The sequence below is a fragment of the Chanos chanos genome, chromosome 16 (assembly GCF_902362185.1).
Source record: "Chanos chanos chromosome 16, fChaCha1.1, whole genome shotgun sequence".
Lineage (NCBI taxonomy): Eukaryota > Metazoa > Chordata > Actinopteri > Gonorynchiformes > Chanidae > Chanos > Chanos chanos.
In genome coordinates this window covers 4,682,817-4,686,803 of record NC_044510.1, presented here as the reverse complement: position 1 = coordinate 4,686,803, position 3,987 = coordinate 4,682,817, and positions in this window count along the sequence as shown.

Here is a 3,987-nt window from a genome sequence, read left to right as displayed (position 1 = left end):
ATGCACACACCTGTACCTCATCCTGCATCCTGACTTTGGGACAGCGACAGAACAGCCGTTCTTTCTATTGACTGTCGTTTCTTTTTCTCTCTCTCTCCTCCCAGTTTTCTTTTTGGAACCTGGCTCCCCTCGTTCTCCCTGTCCCCACGCAACACTTCCACTCCTCTCCCTCTCCCTCGTTCCTTAACGCCCTCCCTCTCTGACGGAGAAGAGACAGAGATTATGTGACCTTCTGCCAAACTGGCAGAAAACATGTCTCCATCGTCACTGCGTAGTCCTTTGGTGATTCTGAAATAGACTCAAACAAGTGCCCGGGAGGAAAGGGAACCAGGAGAGGGGGGAGAGAGACAGAGAGAGGGAGAGAGTGAGAGAGAGCGAGAGAGAGAGGGGGAGAGAGCGAAGAGGGGGGGGAGAGAGAGAAACAGGACGGTAGAAGCCACCAGAGGAGGAATGTGTCATCCGGAGCCAGGGCTGGACGTGGATTGCCGACGCAGGTAAACAGAGCACTTTCATGTCTATTGTGTATGTGTGTGTGCGCGCGTGTGTGAGTGTGTGTGTGTGTGTGTGAGAGAGAGAGTGAGAGAGTGAGTGAGTGAGTGTGGGGGGTGACCTCCTTGTCTTGTGTGTGTGTGTGTGTGTGTGTGTGTGTGTGTGTTTGCAATAGCTCCTGCTGCTTGTATAGAGGAGTTATAGCCTGCAGTGAGTGTTAGTTGCTAAACAGGTGCTTTGTGGTGTGTGTTCGTGTTTGTGTGTGTGTGTGTGTGTGTGTGTAGTGGATAATCTAATCTACAGGTTGGGCACTGTTTGGGACAGGGGAGTTATTGCACTCACAGAAACCTGATGTGAATGGTGGAAATCAGATACTGTGCTATGATGGCTCGACATTTCATTACTTGTTGTGCTGTGTGACTATGCTCTGTGTGTGTGTGTATTGTGTGTGCGTGTATGTGTAAATGTGCGTGCAAGTGTGTGTGTGTGTGTGTGTGTGAGTGTGTATACGTGTGTGTATATATAGGTGTATGTGTGTGTGTGTGTGTGTGCATGCATGCGTGTATATATGTGTGTGTGTGTGTGTGTGTATTTTAATTGAATGTTAGGTGGTGAGGGACATATCCTCTGTCATAAAGGGGGTTCCAGTGATAGGTATGGTGACCTGGACATTTAGAGGAGGTGGATGAATTAGGAGAGGAGGTGTCTTGACTCCTGTGGGACAGGAGGAGGGAATGGCGGGAGACTGTAATTACCTCTCTGTCCACTCATTACTTCAGACTGAGCGCTGGGTGGAATTCATCTGAGATTTATAATTGAGCTGTGGAAACACATGCTTTATTATGCCGCTCCAGAGAGCAGGGAGAGGGGCAGAGAGAGAGAGAGAGAGAGAGAGAGAGAGAGAGAGAGAGAGAGACAGTTACTTCACAGTACAACTGAGATAATATTGTTAGAACATGTTTGACAAGAGAGTTGAAAAGATCAATGATGAACAAAATGAGGAAGACAGAAAGAAAGAAATAAAGAAAGAAAGAAGGAAAGAGGGAAAGAAAAGAAAGAAAAGAGCAAAAAAGAAAAGAAAATAAAGAGGAAGAAGAGAGAACTTGAACAAGGAGGAAGGCTGTGTAAAGAGGAAATGACAAACGAGACAGAGGGAGAGAGAGACAGAGAGGGAGAGAGAGAGGGAGAGTGAGAGAGGGAGAGAGAGACAGAGAGAGAGAGTGAGGGGGAGAGAGAGAGACAGAGAGAGAGAGAGAGTAAGGGAGACAGAGAGAGAGAGAGGGAGAGTGAGAGAGGGAGAGAGAGACAGAGAGAGAGAGAGAGAGAGAGAGAGAGAGTGAGGGGGAGAGAGAGAGACAGAGACAGAGAGAGAGAGAGAGAGAGCAGTGTGTTTACTGAGGTTTCATAGTCTTTCCCCGTGAAGTTAATGCGCTGTTGCATAAAGCTGTACCAATGTATCCATACAAATGACAGCCGGCTTACACATGTATGGTCAAGCATCACGGACTTTATGCTTTCTTCATTTTTCATTGACATCATATATTTTTAAAATGTCAGTAGAAATCAATAAACTTGATTTGTTCCAAAGCGTCATGAACATCCGCACGGACGGTGAAGGTCAAACATCAGATGCCAATGAGAGAGACAAAAGTTTTCATCCTTCAAAAAGCTTTGTGATGTCACATATCACGTTCAAAATACCACTAAATATTTATTAGACAGTTATTTGACGTTTAATTATGCAAAAGGGACATTTTGGATTTTTTTTTCTCCTCTTTTATTCTATTTCCTCAGATAGAAAGGACTTTTTCCTGCATTACTCTTTCTGAGGGGGCTTTTCAGGGCAACAAGATCCGGAATGTTCCATTTTGGTCGTTAATTTCACCCTCGGGCTCGTAGTGGGGCTGACGGTTTAAGATTGTTTGATTTGTGCTTTGATTCTCAGTTAGCGTCTACACGCTCTTTATTATACCCAGAGATCTCCACACAGGACATTCAATCAAACAGATCAATAAAAACTGGGAATAATCACTCAGCCTTAATACACGAGCTTTGTCGGGTTGAAGACCTTTGTTGAAAAGGCAGGGTCACGTCGAGAGAGAATCAGAGAGAGTCGCTGTGTCGGACGGATGGGTTTTAAGCTCTCTGTGTGTTTATGATGCGTGTGGTCAGCGTTTAGTCTGTAATTTGTGGACTGTGTATTTCGTGCGTAAATGAAAAGGTGTGAGTGACCGCTTTAATCTGAGTGGTGGGTAGAGGTGGGAGAACGTGTGTGTGTGTGTGTGTGTGTGTGTGTGTATGTGTGTGTGTGAGGGAGAGAGGAGTGGAGGGCATCTCAGTATGTATCTGCTAAATGTGAGAGAGGAACAGATGCTTTAATCCCTGGGTATGTTGGCTCCTCACTGTATACTCTGATCCACTTCACAGCAGGCGTGCACGCGCGCACACACTCACACACACACACACACACACACACACACACACACACACACACACATATTCATACACATACATACACAAACACTTAGTAACTCACAAACATATGCATACACATACATACTGTACATACAAATGCACATACACACGCACACACGCACACACACACACACACGTGTACACTCATAAACCCACATAAAAATGCACACAGATACATGCACACTAAAACACACACACACACACACACACTCAGACACACTCCTCATATGCAAGACTCTGGGGACCCTCCACCTAACACTTCCTCTAAACCCTCCACTTAAACTCTAACCCTAACACTAACCCAATACACTTTCACAATGTAGTATTACCTCTAAACCCTCCACCTAAACTCTAACTCAAACACTAACCATAACACTAACCCAATACACTTTCACAATGTAGTATTACCTCTAAAGCCTCCACTTAAACTCTAACTCAAACACTAACCCAATACACTTTCACAATGTAGTATTACCTCTAAACCCTCCACCTAAACTCTAACTCAAACACTAACCCTAACACTAACCCAATACACTTTCACACTGTATTACCAAAAACAGCAATACTTTTACAAAACCAACAAACTATGATTTTGACTCCCGTAGAATAGTGTACATTCAGTAAAATGTCCACCTAGGTTAGCAAACACAAACACACACACACACGCGCGTGCACACACACACACACACACACACACACACACACACGCGCGCGCGCGCATATGCAAACACACACACAAACAAATACAGACATGCACAAACAGGGTCGGAGGCAGTCAGAAATAGCCTGTGTATTTTGCCTTTGATGTTTGTTTGTTGGTTGATTAATGGAGTGTGGAGCCAGGAGGCGGGGCTTATCTTTGGAGAGGCATATTACAGGGCATAAAGAAGAGGGTGTTAAAACCCTTGATGGACATCAGAATGGGGGGCGGGGTGTTAAAAGCTCAGGAAATACGTCAAATCAGCAATCAAGCTGAGATTTTTTTAAACAGATGCTGTTTTAATCTCAACCCCCTCAGCCCCC